This window comes from Gymnoscopelus microlampas, assembly GCF_963454915.1.
Source record: "Gymnoscopelus microlampas genome assembly, chromosome: 11".
In the NCBI taxonomy this organism is placed as follows: domain Eukaryota; kingdom Metazoa; phylum Chordata; class Actinopteri; order Myctophiformes; family Myctophidae; genus Gymnoscopelus; species Gymnoscopelus microlampas.
The window spans coordinates 37,763,187-37,781,289 of record NC_139948.1 but is presented as its reverse complement, the minus strand read 5'-3'; the positions used below and the strand labels follow the sequence as shown (position 1 = coordinate 37,781,289).

Here is an 18,103-nt window from a genome sequence, read left to right as displayed (position 1 = left end):
GGCCTGCTGAACACAATGCCCAGCCTGGGCAGTCCATCTGTGTGTCTCTGCTAATCATAGGCACCACTGGACTGTTTGGCGTGAGACTTTGCACGCACACTCCCAGTAGGCCAAGGAAGAACATTCACCCCAAATCCTCAGTGTTCATATAACTCAAATGACACATTTGAACAAACAGGCACACATACATATATGTACTCCCACAAAAGGGGTCAACTGTGAACCACTTCTGGATGAGGAAGTTATTACAGTGTGTTCAGTTCAGTCTGCATGGAGAAGCAGAACATACTGTACAGCTGACCCATGAGACCAACTGGGCACTGGTGGTCCTGGTTTGTTGTAACTCGTCTCATTAGACAGGACAGACATACAGTGTTATTGTTTCTCTTATCTGCTGTCTGTACATTGTAAAAGGACACAGCTCTGCCTCTTTCCTCTCATTACTGAGGGGAAAACATAAATAAATGCAGTGCTGTGCTGACATTCTAATCAATGCAGTGCTGACATTCTAATGAATTCACTCATGAGAGACTCTGACGCAACAGAAGTCAGATATTTTATCAATTTACATACAATTTACAATTTAGGCATTTAGCAGACACCTGTATCCAGGGATTCACAAATGAGCCCTAGTAGTCAACAAATGACAGGGTCAAGTAGAGTGCAAATAAATGATTATAATAAAGTAACATACTGTAGCATTAATCTAAACATCAATAAGATAGGCTACTTAATATTTGTGGTCAATATTTCTATCATGTCATGGAATGGAGAGAACTGGAGATAGAGAGAGAAACCAACTATTTTAGTGTGTCAGTATGCGTGTGTGCAGTTTGTGTATGTGTGCAGATCGTATAGTCTGGATGTGTCATAGTATCAGCTCTGCAATCATGTGAATTCGGCACAAACAAGTCTGGTACACTCTTGCAGCCATTTTAGGTCAACATGCAATGAGCACAGAACAATCCTGTCTGCACTTTTAATTTAACTTTACGCCATAAGTGAATTAACTCTCTGGATTTTGTCATGAGCTAACGTAATCAGCAAACAGAGACTAATTGGGCAGTAAAACAGATGTGAACACTTGTTGCACGTGCTCGCACTTGCACACAAGCATACTACGTGAGCGACTGAGCGTGCACACGAGACACAAACAACAGATCCATCACCCTCAAGCTCAGTGTCAGACAGTACACAGAACTACTAGAACACCATTACTTTAAGCACCGATGACACTAGTGTGGGGTCAACGGGAAGTCAAACGCTTTCTATAGAATACTGCATCCCAGGAGAAATATTGTACCCTAGAGGGCAGTGGTTCTCAAACATTTTCATGTCAAGGACCCCCACATTGATATGCATTTGGCCGCAAGCCCCCCGTTTGAAAATACTTTGTGCCAGGGACCCCCACAAGAGAAGATTTCTCAACAATTGTCAACATAATACTTACAAAAAATAGATCTTAAAGATTGAGCTTGTAGATCGGCTATTTTCAAATAGCTGAAAATATAAAAATGTAAGGATTATCTAACTGTTGCCAACAGATAATGTCGATGCAAACACTGGTGGAAGTCATGATGTTTGTGCAGAGTTGCGAGTGGAGGGTTATTCAGCAAACAGAGATGAACAGTGTAGAGCGATAAGAGAGCGCTGAATATTTGATGCATTTGGTTTATGCATACATACATAATTGGTACTGAAAAAAGACGGGAAAAAAGAAGGTGGAATCCTGCATAGTTAAAGGCAGCTCTTAGAATAGTGGTTGTCAAACATTTGGCCGTGGACCCCCATTTGAAAAGATTTTGAGCTATGGACCCAGAAGTTCTGTCAACATTAAAAAAAATAGCAGATCTACAAGTCGATCTGCTATTTTCGAATAGCCAAAAATAAAATAGGCCTCAAGTGTTTAAACTGTTGCTCATTTTGCTGGGGACCCCCGGGAACCACCTCAAGGACCTCTAGGAGTCCCCGGACCCCAGTTTGAGACCAACGATCTTAGAAAAATCGCACCCTGTGTGAAGGAAGCGGTGCCTTTGATGAGTGGCCTCCTGGTGGCGCTATAATAGGGCGGGGCGGGGCTTCAGCAATTAATGCTCGTCCCTATTGGTGGTGTAAGTCCACAAACCAAATTCGGACTGGGTGGCATGCTGCTAACTGGAGTTATGGCTGTTTAAAGCCCAGCCAATAGGAAGACAGAGGGGGCGGGACTTACTACATTTCAGTTCGTCCCTATTGGTGGTCTGAGTCCACGTACCAAATTTGTACTCAGTAGCATGCTGTGAACTGGAGTTATGGCTGTTTAAAGCCCAGCCAATGGGAAGACAGAGGGGGCGGGGCTTATGTAATTACAGTTGGTCCCTATTGGTGGTATTAGTTGGACTTGGTGGCATATGCTGCAAACTGGAGTTATAGCTGTTTAAAGCCAGTGGCCTCCTGGTGGCGCTATAATAGGGTGGGGCGGGGCTTCAGCAATCAATGCTCGTCCCTATTGGTGGTCTAAGTCCACATACCAAATTTGGACTTGCTGGCATGCTGCGAAGTGGAGTTATAGCTGTGTAAAGCGCTGTTTAAAGCCAGTGGCCTCCTGGTGGCGCTATAATAGGGCGGGGCGGGGCTTCAGCAATCAATGGTCGTCCCAATTGGTGGTGTAAGTCCACATACCAAATTTGGACTTGATGGCATGCGAACTGGAGTTATAGCTGTGTAAAGCGCTGTTTAAAGCCAGTGGCCTCCTGGTGGCGCTATAATAGGGTGGGGCGGGGCTTCAGCAATCAATGCTCGTCCCAATTGGTGGTGTAAGTCCACATACCAAATTTGGACTTGCTGGCATGCTGCGAACTGGAGTTATAGCTGTTTGAAGCCCGTGCTCAAACGGACATCCGGGCAAGCCAGTGGCCTCCTGGTGGCGCTATAATAGGGCGGGGCGGGGCTTCAGCAATCAATGCTCGTCCCAATTGGTGGTGTAAGTCCACATACCAAATTTGGACTTGCTGGCATGCTGCGATCTGGAGTTATAGCTGTTTGAAGCCCGTGCTCAAACGGACATCCGGGCTCGGACGGACATAACGGACGGACATAGTCAAGAGTAGAGCGGCTGGCACCGCTAAAAAAGATGAGGAGTAACTGTAGAAAATGCCTTCCTACCAACTGTTAAACGTCTATCCATCTGATCCTAATACTTTTACTGGTATTCTGATGTCTGAGCGCTAGTCCACCAACCAGCAAACATACAGTAGACTGCAAACACAACAGTAACTGTTCAGAAACAGGTAGGCACATTCAGCCTGTTACTCGGGTGCGAAGCGGAGGTGTCGAGAACGGGAAATGAGAGCTATTCATCCTATCCTAAATCCTCAGAGGTTTGACAGCATTCAATAAAAGGCCAATGTGCTGGTGGTAAGTCATCTTCCTCTCCAATATGAATTATGGTACCATCATCATGGTACTGAATGAGTACTTGGCAAAAATCCCCAGACTCTCCGTATCGAACACCAGAAGCCTCAAATTTGTATGTATCACTTTTTCCATTTTTCCGTATTTGTTGCTGTCGGGTGGAAACCAAACTGTTACTTTTCATGATTTAAGTAAAACATTGCGACGCGTTTTGAGCTTGCAGATTGGCTATTTTTGCTACTTTTGTGACACAGTAGTTTGATTAAGTAGGGCAGATAAAGTAGGGCATTAATTCAGGGGGGGGGGGGGGGGGTATGTTTTAAAATGCTAAAATATGGAGATAAGAGACGATGTATTACTTTGCTTAAATTACCTCCACTTTTTCGTCCAGTTAAGTAGAGCAGGAAACAAAGTCTTATGTCCACCTGATCAACTCAGAGACGGGTGCGTAGGCAGGGATCAAACGTAGAGAATAAAATAAAATGACCCGCACACCGTCTGCACTTGCACAATAGGAACAATTGTATTTAAGCAACGTTTAAGAGTTTTAGGCATGAAGAAGGTCTGTGTGACCGAAACGTTGCTTAAATAAAATTGTTCCTAGTGTGCAGTTGGTGTGCCGGTTATTTGATTCTCAGTGAAGCAAAAAGATCAAAATGACCTAATAAATACTATTTGGTTTCGATAACCTTGAGGACTTCAGCTGGATTATTGAAAGCCCATATTTGATGCATCAAAGCTTTTACTGTGTTTGTGAAGTTGCTCAAGGCTCCAAGCATCTGACGAAAATCCAAGGTACTTTTCTGAGCATAGATGACTCATGGCCATCTATGCTCGTGCATCAAGACATGTGAGTAACGGTAGTGAGTGTTGGAACCTATAGTACAGTACTGTATATGCCAGTGGTTTTCAACCTTTTCAGACCGTGACCCCCCCCCCTGATATAATAATAATAATAATCATATTTGAACTGGAGACCCCTCACCCTGATAAGCACTTGCAATGTAGGAGTTCAGGCATAAATCTTTCGCTTCCACAGATAAATATTGTGAAAATAGCAGATCTACGTTGTGAGCTTGTAGATCTGCAATTTTCAAAATCTTTGCCTCTGTATTATAATTTCGGCAATGTTTGACCAGTTTTTATAGTATAGTTTGTTGATGACTTTTGTAATGGTATTTTTCTTCTTTCTTTTTGAGGTATTAAAAAGGTTTAAAAAGTTCTTAAATTGTCACTTCACTGTCGTCTGGGGACCGCCACAAAATCATGTGGGGACCCCACAGACTGTGGTAGCATTATAGTATATAGTATAATAGGAAAAAAGGTGTGATGCAGTATTTCCCTCAGTAAGCTACAAAACACTGGCTTGAGGTAATGGAGTGATAAAACATGAAGAGATTTCCGCTTTCTATTCATGAGGTTGAATCAGCTAACCGCCGGCCTTGAGATCTAAGAGCACGACTGCTGAATTGGAATATATTTCCTTTTTCCAACACTGACCAAAACTTCTTTTGCGCTTGAGAGATCAAACAAACCGCTGAAACCAACACTACAACTTATGGATGGATGGTGCTGGCCTGTCAGAGTAACTCAGACATCAGCAAGTGGTGTATGTGTTATGGTCACCCCTCCCGTTTTTATGTGATTACTACAGACTGGCATTTGAATGAAGTCGGGAGATCAGTCGGTTGGACGTGTGTATAAAAAGGTCGCTGAATGCACCTGAGAGCCGACACCGACAGACGGCTGCTATGGTGCTAAAAACAGCCTTTTGAAAACGTTTGAAATCTTTCGGCTAATGTCATGCCCAAAGTGGGAAGGCCAGGTTGAAAGTGAAGAAAAAACGTCAAATAATGGCCGATATGTCGGCAATACAACAGTCTGTCTCTAGTGTGTGTTTGTGTGTAGATGCATGTGTGTATGTGTATATACATGTATGTGTAACCTCTATCCACACACTGTGTTGTGTGTGTGGATAGAGGTCAATGTCCCCCGCTGTGTACACAGCACCTGAGGGTCCATGTCCATGTCCAACCCCCCCCCCCCCACACACACACACACACATACACAGGTCCTAAACACGCTGACCTCAGCACTCCAGTTGGTGACGCAGGCTGGCATGTTGTTTTTCAACTCGTGGTAAAATTTACATCATGGAAAACTGAATAGAAAAGGTCCCATTCAGAGTTAAAAAAACACCAAAGCAACCCGCTGAAGGATATTGAGGCAAACACACAAAGTTCTGTCTGATTGTCGATCATGTGACAACATGACAGCTGTGAGTCACCCTGGACATCGGGATGAAAAATTTGCAAGTTGACAATAAATGAAATGCTTTGCACACATGCATCATGCACGAACGAACTTACGTGCACGCGAGAACGTGCACGCGCGCGCGCACACACACACACACACACACACACACTTTAGCCAGATTCATGTATAATTATTACATTTGCAATTTCACATTATTCCCATAATTTCCCAGTTTTGCCTAGATTTGTAAAAATGACAAAGGCTAGAAAAAAGAGAGATGCAATATCTTATAGTTTCATGCCATTATGGATACACTTTCATAACTGTTAGCACTGTAAATAGACCTGCTAGCCATTCTCTCATAGCTTTGTGAGCAGGTTGAGTGTTTGTGTATACAGCTTTGAGGTGCATTTTGTATTACATGTATTGACTTAAGGTTAAAGTAGTAGTTCACCCCAAAAATGACTTATTTTCCATAAATTACACACCCCATGAAGCCTTGAATTCATGGAGAACTTTTTAGTTCTTGTTGCATTCCTAAGCCAATCATTTGATAACCGGTGAAGTCTACTGAGTCTCCGATGACCCGGTCATCAAATTATTGGCTTAGGAATTCGACAAAAATGAGTTCAAGGCTTCATGGTGTACGTAAAATACGTAATTCTTTGGGTGAACTATTCCTTTAAGGAGCTTACATAAAGTAGTGAAATCTCTCTCTTTTTGGTCAGACATACAGTATACAAAATATTACAAATCTCCTATTCGTTGTGTACACTCACTCACTTCTTCTAATTCTACTGTAAAGTTGACAAAGTAAGGAAAACATGAGGCGTCATTGAAAGGTGAACAAGGCAACAGCTCTAACTGGACACATCATTTGTCTTAAGCTATGTATAAAAGTTACCCCTTTGGCGCAATCACCGCAATGCGACCTAAAGCTTGTGGTGGCAAAGGAATGGTTGCGACAATTTCCAGCTGAGCAGTTGCTTATAGAGTGGCTGTTGTTTGTGCTCTGTACTGTGATAATAGGTTTTGTTGGGAAGCAAAGAGGAACTCCACTTGTCCTTCGACCCCACACACACACGGTAAGAGAGGAGGGAGTATTTTTTGTGCCGCAGCAACATACCGTAGATCTGAAGAAAGAAAAACATGCAATGCTCAATACCTTTATCTCCTCTAGGGTTCACAAAGCTCACAATGTGAGTCGCATTGTAAGCTTATAGATCAGCTACTTTAAAACGTTTTTTTAATACATTTTGCAAATTGGGACATTCTGCACATTGAGTACTTTCACTTTTGGTGCTTTATATTATAATATATATGTTATATTTTGATGCCGATACTTTTGTACTTTTACTCAAGTACATTTTGAATGCGGGACTTCTTCTTGTAACAGAGTATATCTACATTGCAGTATTGATACTTTTACTTGAGAAAAACATGTGAGTCACTGGTACCAACATACCGTAGATCTGAAGAATCTACGCAATGGCTCAAAACCTTTATCTCCTCTAGGGTTTACAAAGCGCTCCGGGGAAAAGCTAAATCTTGCTGTGTTCATCCTTCTTTTCAATCTGCCCCGGTGGTTTTGTGGCTGTTGTTATTGATTCTTTTTTGATCTCCACCTTTTTGTATTTCCATCACCAGTTCCACCTCTCATCTGACTTACACAGATGTACCACAGTGTTCACTGGAAGGGAGAGTCTGAAATATAACAGTACAGTACAGTACAGTACAGTAGTGATTCCAAAACTTGGGGTCGGGACCCCGAGGGTGGTCCCCAAATTATTTTGGGGCGGTCCCCAGATGATTAGCTTAATGTGCAACATTGTTTTGTCACTCAACAGTAAACAAACCAACATGCAGTATAAGTATATACAGGGTATCTGCACATTTCTAAATTGTCAAATATTACGTAAGAAAGAGGCAAACATTGTGAAAATAGCCGAGCTTGTAGTTCGGCTATTTTCCACAATATTTATCTGTGGAACCGAGTCAAATGAAATGTAATGCCTACAATTCAAAGTGCTTGTCAGGGTGGGGGGGGGGGGTCCCCAGTTCAAGTTATTTTGGGGGGTCGTGGCCTGAAAGGTTTGGGAACCCTTGCAGTACAGTACAGTACAATACAGTACAGCACAGTACAATACAGTGCATATGGGTCAAGAGTATTATTCCAATTAATTTCAATCAAGTTACGGTATATTGGTCTGTGTAGGCCGGTTCCTTAGCAAGTAATCATATAAGCCACCCTGAGACTGATGGTGTAATTCATCCTGAAGTAGTGCAATGGGGTCAGAGGTTCCCAAACAGTGGGTCGGGACCCATTTGTGGGTCGCGGACAAATTGTTTTGGGTCGCGAATAAGTATCAACTTTTTTTCGTTTCCTGCAACAACAAAAAAAGAAATATATATACATATATGTATTTATTTATTTATTTTTGTAAAAAAATATAAAAAATAAACTTAAGAAGTAGTGAAAATATATGATCTACAAGCTCACAACGTGCCGCAAAGCGACGCGTTGTGAGCTTGTAGTTCCGCTATTTTCACTAGTTTGGGTCCCGACCGTCCCGTCTATTTTCTCTTTGGGGTCTTCAGCTAAAAGGTTTGGAAACCACTGCTAGGTTATTCCAGTCATGATGACCCTTTTAGAATGGAGCTATCTATCAGTCAATCTACTGTACTATGCCTTTAGCACCAATGAAATCTAATAGGTAGTCAAGAATGCTATAAATCCCTTCCTGCTTGTTCAGTTCCCTCAGTTAGGATTTCTTAGAAGTTAAGAGGAAAGAAAGACCCCTTAAGAACACTTAAAAAAAATAGTTGGCCTAAATATGAACTTTTCAGGTTGAAAGAATTACTGTATTGGCTGAGTGCTCTCCTTCTCTCTCAGTATAATAATTCAAATATGAAACTGAAAATTGCAGAGTTGGATAGAAAATGGCATAGAATAGAACAGCAAAGACCACATCTTTTCTACGCATTAACACCATGATGACAACAATAATAACTCTGTGTGTGTGTGTGTGTGTGTGTGTGTGTGTGTGTGTGTGTGTGTGTGTGTGTGTGTGTGTGTGTGTGTGTGTGTGTGTGTGTGTGTGTGTGTGTGTGTGTGTGTGTGTGTGTGTGTGATAATTATACACGTAGATGTGGGGCGACCTGATAGCCTAGTGGTTAGGGCGCATACTATATGAGCTCTAATAGAGAGTCCCCTATTTGATTCCTGGCCAGCCAGACCATTTGCCCCCCCCCCCCCTCTCTCTCTGTTTCCTGTCTCTATTCTACCTAAAAAAAAAAAAGGCCCATTCTGGGCATGTCATATTTAGGTGAACATTGGGCAAGCTCAAAATGCGTAATTGTGAGCATGTAGATCGACTATTTTCGTTGACGAGATTTTTGGTAAATAGGAAAAAAAGGATGGGACCAAGTATAGAGCCCTGGGGGACCCCAGTCAATGAAGTTAAGCCCTGATTATCTCTGTGCCTAGTGAGTGTAGCAGCTTTCGTTTTGGGGCTTTAAGTGATTATCTTAACACAGGAAGGACGTGTTCCAGAATTACATCACTTTAGAGGCTGTTACCCAGCGGCAAAACCCTTAACAAGAACACGGAAATGCAATGGAGGATAATTTCTCTTCAAGGTTGCTCTCCAAAGAACTGCACATTTTGTTTCCGCAATATAATAAGAGTGCTCCTTTGGGAAGTTGATGTTCTGGGGGGCTGATCATAGATCTGACGGCCTTATTATTCTGAAGTCCCAATAGTCCGAATAATGTTAGGTTAGGGTTAGAGTTAGGCTTAGTTATGCGTACCGTCAGACCAGTGGTACTTCAGAATACCGGGCCATGTTCTCTGATTCAGATGCAAAACACACACAAGCATGCACGCATACAAACACACACACACACACACACACACACACACACGTGCGCACGCACACATGAAAGCATGCACGAACATGCATGCGCGCACGCACGGACACTCTACTACTACACACAGTACAGTACAGTACAATCTGATTATCTCCCCCGTGAGATTCAAGGCTCATTGGTTCTTTGCCCCAGAGATTCAGCAGTGGAATAAATCCTCATTTATAATCCGTACTACAACGGTGTTGCTTGGCGAAAATAACAGATTTTCTAGCTAACAAGCTTGTTAGCTATAGAACGTCAGCCATCTACTTCCAGAAGTTCTAAGCCTCGTGACCTCGTCTGCTTCAAAGGAACTACAGCCACGCTGTCCATTAAGATAATGGCGTAATGAGGCTACCTCCAGTAGCATGCTGTGAATGTATGTAAACTCGCTTCAATTTCTACATACCTGATGGCATGATCAAAAACAAACTCGAATGAAAATGCAAATTCACTAACAGCTGTCCAATATGCAGCTTCAGCAACTGATAAATGTTTTGGTTTGTTTTTACCATAGGTTTCAAATTGCTCCGAATGGCAGCAACTGCCAGGCTACATTCAGGCTGCTCGCTTTTCAGCCCTCCTCAGCATAGGAAGCGTTTAGTTTCTCCACCACGGGGTGACACAGGAGGTAGATGCCAAATAGATATATTTTTGGGCTGCAACTATCGGTTATCTTCATAGCGATTGGTTCATCAAATATTAATTAAAAAAAGTAATTTCTGGGATATATTGTACAGTATATTTTTAAATGTGTTCACAAATCAATGGCAAAATATTTGTTATCAGTCTTTTTTACAATCGACTAAATTCATCGATCGTAACTACTTATACATACATACACTTTCACTTGTAACAGAGTATTTCATTTCTGCATTGCATGTGAGTACTTCTTCCACCGTACTGCCTGGATCTGTCGGTGAGGCCGGGAAGGAATAAGGCATGCCACTCGCTGGCAGCCGCCCAGTAACAGTACAGTAAGTGATGGATTTACATGTTGGGGTTTTGGACTGCATGGGAGAACCAGAGGGGGAGTCAAGAGCAGCAGCAGCTGCGTCTGCCCAGAGGAACACACCAGGACGGGCCTCAGATGGGCTTGGGGAAGAAGAAACTGTTCCCAGGACACAAGTAACTCTCATAAAGGCAAGTCCTGTTGCACGGGTCATCAATATACTGTACCGGTTTGTCCATACACAAATTCTCGATTTTGCTATAATGTTCTTATTTTGATCACAAGACCTACCCAATGTCAGTCTCCAGGTTTTCTTCAGAATATGTATGACACTGATTTACCAGGACACATTAGGAGTCCACTAGTACAGTGGTTTCTTAAACTTTTTCATTTTCATGGACCACCATAACAGACCTGTAATGGTCATTCAGGGGTAGCTCTTTATGTGTTTCTGGTAATATTATTGTCCACTCATTTGTATGTCATGGCAAAAAAAAAAAAAATCACAAAGATGCCCACCACAAGCCAGCATGGCGATGACCCCTGTCCTGTTGCCTGCCAATAGATGCATATGTAAAGTAGTTATGAATAGCCTATAGCTATGGGAATAAGCAAACAAACAGAATGGTATGCAATGCATGTACGTATATGCAGTACTATTGCATTGTTTATGGACACTATGTTCTTGCACAACCCTCCTTGCCTAGTAAGGCACGTTGTACTGTTGCCAGCTTGTGTCTTTTGTCTCCATCTATACTGCTCTACCCATTGAAACGACAACATTCTTTCCATCTTATCTTGAAAATCAGCTTGCTTTGTTGTATGTTTCAATAAAACATGACAGAATACTAAGTAGCGAAACCTTTTTCTTGTTATTTTAGTTTATTTGTCTATACATGTGTCTGTGTACGAACTGCAGTGCACACACTTCACTTGTGTATTCTTATCTGCATGCACATCTGGGCATTTGTATGTATGCATGTGATTCTGTGTGTGCATAGTGCATAGACAGTTTTTCAGTCGCAACAGCACGTGTGTTGTACGTACTGTATGTGTTTATGGCCCTATAAAAATCAGATATATAAATAATTACATTTTCTGCAGGAGATGAAGAGCTCTGCTTGAAGAGGTTTCATTAAAGCAGACTGACAGTTGCCTTTGCGACTTGCACACTGCGTGTGCTCGGGAAGATTTAATAAACTCACAGCTTATCCGTTTAAAGCAGCGCGTGCCTGAAGGGCGCGCAGGGTAATCAGCTATCAAACAGAGGCCAGTAACGACATGGGAGTCAATGTCAATCGAATCAAGTCATGGCTGAAGCTTTCGTACCGTTAACAGGAAGGGATTGGTTCTGATCCTTCCCATTCAATTGTGTGTATAAACATTGGATTTGTACGTGCGTCTGTGTTCCTCTGTGTGTGTGTGTGTGTGTGTGTGTGTGTGTGTGTGTGTGTGTGTGTGTGTGTGTGTGTGTGTGTGTGTGTGTGTGTGTGTGTGTGTGTGTGTGTGTGTGTGTGTGTGTGTGTGTGTGTGTGTGTGTGTGTGCGCACATGAGAGCGACGCGTACATGTATCTGGTCTGTGTGTAGGTGTGTATATGCATGCATACTGTGTATCGGCTGTGTGCTTGCATGCATGTGTGCCAACGTATGCTTCGTGCATGTTTGTGTGCGAGGTGAGCATTACTGAGCTGGCACTGTCTGGCAGACACACATATGGCTGAGTGGAGCCCAGCAGCCGCGTCCAGACAGGCCCTTATCGGCCCTCTGGCATTCGCTCTCTGGAAATACGGGCTGACAGCCTATTGTAGTGGAGGCTATTCTTAGACCTCCAGGTCCATCAGAAGGGGACCATTTGAACCTGAGACCACGAAACCCACACAGACCCGCTTTGTTCATGTGATGACCACTGAAAATGCCACACCTAATCGCACCTTGCAGGTCCATTTTTTACACGTAACCACTTAAACCCCATATACGTAGTTGGTTGACCAGGGTTCCCCCCAGGGTCTAAATTACTTTCATCCATGTTTCAGTCTCTCTTTCTACTGCTTTCTTTCTATCTCATCTATCAATCTGCCTGGGAATTAGTCTGTCTGTCTGTCTGTCTGTCTGTCTGTCTGTCTGTCTGTCTCATTCTCTCTCATGAAACCGTTAAAGCCCACAATATGAACCATACAGCCGTCCTCTCTCAAAACATGAAACCAACAGAACCAGATAGACAGTGATGTATAGTTATGTGCAGGCGTGGTAAAATTCATTTTTTTTAAGCCTTGACTAAACAAACTGCTTCCATCTTTTCAGTGTTACATATCTGATACGTTTGTTCTCTACATAATCAGTCTGGACCATCATCAACAATGTATTTATAACTGATGTGCAACTGGACTCAGTCAGACCATAAGCACCACATTCACAGCTTAACTGACCCCATGGGAATGCACCACACCTCTTTGATATTCTACAGGGCTCCCTCTTGTGTCAGTGTGTGACAACAAATAGTCAGTGACTTGACAACATGTTCCAGATCAGAGGTTCAGTGGAGCCAAAGAAAGCCTGCATTGCCTTGCAGACAGAGGTCTTCCTGAAGTGATCTCAGCAATTTAACCATGATCTCATGGTACTCTTTGCAGGACGGTTTCTGTTCACAACAAGACTATGAATAGATTCCCTCTTTTCCTGTGATCTTCAGGTAGGCTACACCAAACAGTATGAGAAACGGTAGCCAGCACGCAATTGTTTCTGCCAGGCCGATGTTTTCGCCCCTGTCCGTCCGTCCGTCCGTCCGTCTGTCCGTCCGTCCATCCGTGAGTGAGCGAGTCCGTCCGTCTGTGTACTGCTAATCTCCGTCACCAATTGGCCTGATCGACGTGAAACTGTGCACACGCACTCCCTGGAGGCCAGAGCAGAACCTCTGCCCCAAATGCCTCAAGTCATGAACGCAGCGTGCAGCGTGCAGCGTGCCGTGAAACTTCACCACCAGGAGGCCAATTTACGCAAAATATTTTTGCTATTATTCCTACCCATTTTGTCCAAACATCACGCAAATCCGTATACATTATCTCTATAGTCATGTCATCAAGACGGACCTGTCTGATTTTTCATATTTCATCCTGATTGGCTAAGATTAACTTTTACTACCTGACCTGGCGGAGACCTGCAGCTCATTTTTCTAGTTTCTCATCTTATTTGTAGACTACGACTACATCAGTTGCCTTTATATCTTGCTGTACAATGGGAATGCAAAGCCCCATGCCTGACAAAGCATAGCCACTGCATTTGAAGTCTTAATTGTTCTAATTATGATTTACACGATGCATTATTAAGGGAGAAACACTTGATCTCCGTCTCCTGTCAGAACAGAAGCAATCAGGGCTCTGCGACATCAGACAGTCAGAAATAAACACACCAAACACACCAAATGATATAGAGAGAGACAGCGAATGAGAGAGCAAGATAATTATACAACGCGTGATGGCAATAAAGACCAACATAATGGACCTGCGGGGCCATTTGGTTCCATTGTTGCACTCTCAATCCTCTCAATTAAGACAGAGAAGTTTACTGAGTTTGAGGCTTAATTATAATCAATTAAGCACTAGGCTTTTACAGTGAATGTTTACGAGAATCAAAACACCAATGTAATGTATTAATGAATGCAACCCATAATTCATTATAATTCAACAAAACAACATTTACATAAACATACATTAAAGCCTTCTCCTTGCTGACCGTAGCGCGGTGTTTGCAGAAGATTACACAGTTCATCATAAGGGCACTAAAGCCTGAGCTAATACGTATTTGTGTGTGGGTGTTGCACACTGAAAACAGCAGCTCTACAAGCTCACAACGCATCACAGCTTGACGCATTGTGAGCTTGTAGATCTGCTATTTTCGGATGTACGACGCAGGCGAGTAACTAAGTATATATCAGGCTTAATGTGCGTTTTGCATGCATTGGAGTATCTATCTGTGCAGGCTGGACTGCTAATATTTGCAAATTAACTCAAAGACATACAGTATCGCATCGCAAATTAATCTAGTGTGCACCTGTATAAACAGGCCTAATGTGGCTGTGTCAACGGGGAACATGCATCACTGACAGTACATGACTGCCACATATGTGCTACGGTGGCGAACATATTTGCTAAGTTAGTGTGGAGTGTGGAGTTTACCCGACAATAGTAACCACCATGCATGAGTCCTATAGCTGCACTCAGTGTAATGGAATATGACATGCTTGGGTGGACTGACTGTGCACTCTCAAATACAGTACAATGTTCCATCCCAAGTGAATCTAATTGGAGAAAATTACTTTTCAGACAATTAACTCCTCCAAGAATTCTTATGATTATGTATTCAGTGATAGCGCATGACAGAGTTGCACTGTTTTTTCTGGCAGTGCTGTTAATGAAACAAAGGTTCTTGACAATTATGTTTTTTGCTATCATACAGCTGATAACCCATAAGATTCATATACTGTAGCCAATAATAAGAAGTTGAACACATTGGCCAGTATAGTGTACAACAATGTGTAGACTCTACTGTTGCCTAGTGAAAAGTGATCCAGAGCTGTCTTTGCATTTGGTACCACTAGTGCAGTGCACTGGTGGAGTTCACACTCTTACAGTACATCCACCAAGACGAGTCATGTCAATCGGATGAACGGCCTACGTACGTACGTACATACTTACTTACATACATACATACATAAATACTGTATATATACATACATACATACATACATACATACATACATACATACATACATACATACATACACATACAGATATTCCTGGAATTTATAGATATTTTTATGAAGACTCAGTCACACCTCTATCTTGATGTTCTCAAGTAAACGTGTGTCGTGTGGTGTGTGGTCTTGCTGTACTGCCTGAAATCAGCACCAGCAATGTCAAACATTTATACAAAGTTATCATAACAGACTCTTTTTCCCAGTAGAGAAAAACACTTCTGAATAGAAGGGTCATATCAGTTTTGAGGGGTTTCGCCAATGTTTTTTATCTATGGTTTCAAGTCAGACCACTTCTGGTCTTGCGTGGTTTGGACTTGATCTGCTTTGGCTTTGACTCAATGAGGTGGTCTTGACTTGGCTACAGCCCAGCCCAGTCAATAGTATGTTGTGTTTTTGAAAGGGGGATTATTAATAGCCTGCATTTATTGGCTGACTGGGCTAATAGTCTGAACAATGTAATGAATGTAAGCTAAAATCTAATGATGTAGGCTAAAGAAGTTAAAGTCACTAGTTTCCCCTTTACACTCAGTTAACAGAGGAATTGTAAACATGTGCTGCTGGCTGAAAATTCAGCTGGGGGAAAAAAATGTCTTCTTTTGCCAAAAACCATTCGGATAGGCATATCAATTATTAGCTTTAATTCGATCTTTTGTAATATAGGCCTATAGGGGTAAAGTTAAGCCTATGTAAGTTAAGCTACTTTGTCAATAATGTGTCATCCAACTGAGTTATTTTGATACAATTATTTTAATTGATAATAATATGTCTTTAACAACAATTGTAGGCTGTATGCATCATCTGCTGCAGGCTACTGAAACAAACCATTGATTTCCGCAGCAGCAAGTGACTAACACATATGTCCAAAAGTGATAGCCTAAAAATCATTGGTTCTCAAAGTGGGGTCCGGGGACCCCCAGGGGTCTTTGGGGGGGTTCCAGGGGATCCCCAGTTAATGTGTTAATCTAGCATCACAATCATTTTAACCACTTTATCCATTTACATGTTGGCCAATCAAAAATAGCAGCAGACAAAAATAGACATCTGCTATTTTTGAACATTTTTGAAAAATCTTGAAAGTGTTTGGAAGATTTTGAAATGTGAATGCTTTAACACAAATTGTCTCTTGGAGGTCCCTGGCACACAACATGTTCAGATGGGGGTCCGCGGCCAAATACATATCAGTTTGAGGTTCCTTGACGTGAAAGAGTTTGAGATTCACTGCTATAAATGCCATAAGAAGCAACTGGTCCCCGATAAATAAATAAATAAATATGTAGTCCTCCTACCACTGACAGCATGAGGATCCGCTTGTTTCCCAGTCTCCACGTCACATTCACCACGGCTCATCTTCTGGGAGGCATTTCTCCTTTCAGCTGCGCGCTGTAATCCAACTTTCAAAAGTATAACTACTGAAAAGTGAAGTGTACAAACTGATCCAAACCACGTAGCTCTCTATTGTAAAGTGCAAAAAGCTTCGCTGCCTCTGTGTGTAACATCAGAGTGAAGAGACGCACTGTAGAGGAGCGGCTCTATCGGCTGGTGTTGTAGACCCACATGCGCTTCTTGCTCCCGTGTGTGTGTGACGTCACGAGAGGTCCGTGCTGTAGGAATACCGAGGCGGAGACATAAAATATTGTCTGACTGACTCTGAATTGAGGAAAGGTAAATTGCTGCATGCAGGCTACAGCCCCCGCATCTGGTGATGTATGTACCTGTCAGTGTGTACCTCCTCCTGCGCTTCTGTGTTAGCCTTGGATCAAGACTATCATATTATGTATGTAGGCCTATTATTTATCGAGTCTGACTTTTACTTTCGTGTCTACGATAGTCTTGGCTAGCACCCCCCAGTGCGTCCAACACTTTCACCAGTAAAGCCCGTACTTCTCCGTTCATGCACAAAGAAATATATAACGTGCTTACCCGGTTTCCCCAAATGTTAACTAGTGCTTCGGAGTCTTTGTGCAATGTATTAGTCCGTATTTTTCAATAGATATGTGTTTTAATCCCGCTTGTGTCGGATTCTGTCGGAAGTTCCCTGTATTCTTCAACGGGCGGTAGTGACGAGGCGCATCCGGTGAAAGCCGAAATTACACTCAATGTAAACAGGTGTTTGGAAGCAAACGAGGGGGGTGGAATTGCGTTCGGACACAGACAGGATTAAAAACACTTATTTGTTGAAATAATACGGACTAATGCATTGCACAGACTTCGAAGCGTGAGGTAACATTTGGGGCAACCGGGTAAGCACCTTATTATATATATTTACGTTTTTTGTACTGTACGTAACGGAGAAGTACGGGCTTTACTGGTGAACGTGAAGGACGCACTGGGGGTGCTACCCAAGACTATCGTAGATTATACGAAAATAAAAGTCAGACTCGATAACAAATACATATATGATAGTCTTGATCCAAGGCTACTTCTGTGGATGTAACTGTTAAGGAGTGAAGAAGAGATATGCACAAAAGATTCATGGTTTCCTGTGTGTGTGTGTGTGTGTGTGTGTGTGTGTGTGTGTGTGTGTGTGTGTGTGTGTGCGTGCGTGCGTGCGTGCGTGCGTGCGTTACCCGTGTGTGTGTGTGTGTGTGTGTGTGTGTGTGTGTGTGTGTGTGTGTGTGTGTGTGTGTGTGTGTGACACGTGTGTGTGTGTGTGTGTGTGTGTGTGTGTGTGTGTGTGTGTGTGTGTGTGTGTTCGTGTGTTCGTGTGCGCGCGTGCGTGCGTGTGTTCGTGTGCGCGCGTGCGTGCGTGTGCGCACTTATATGCATGTGTGTGCGTTTAAGCCTGTAGATGGAGAGCTCAGCACAGCATGAGCAGAGCATTTTTGCACATATTTCCCCA

General features: G+C 42.7%; 1 protein-coding gene across 1 annotated transcript in view; it reads right to left on the bottom strand.

The window, feature by feature from the left end:
• The window catches only part of gcgra (glucagon receptor a), a 58,792-nt gene extending 42,040 nt beyond the window's left edge, over positions 1-16,752 (bottom strand). The window contains exon 1 of the mRNA XM_084071048.1: positions 16,551-16,752. The gene's annotated coding sequence lies outside the window, so the exon portion shown is untranslated. The remainder of the gene's footprint in view (positions 1-16,550) is intronic.
• Between the last annotated feature and the right edge of the window lie 1,351 nt (positions 16,753-18,103).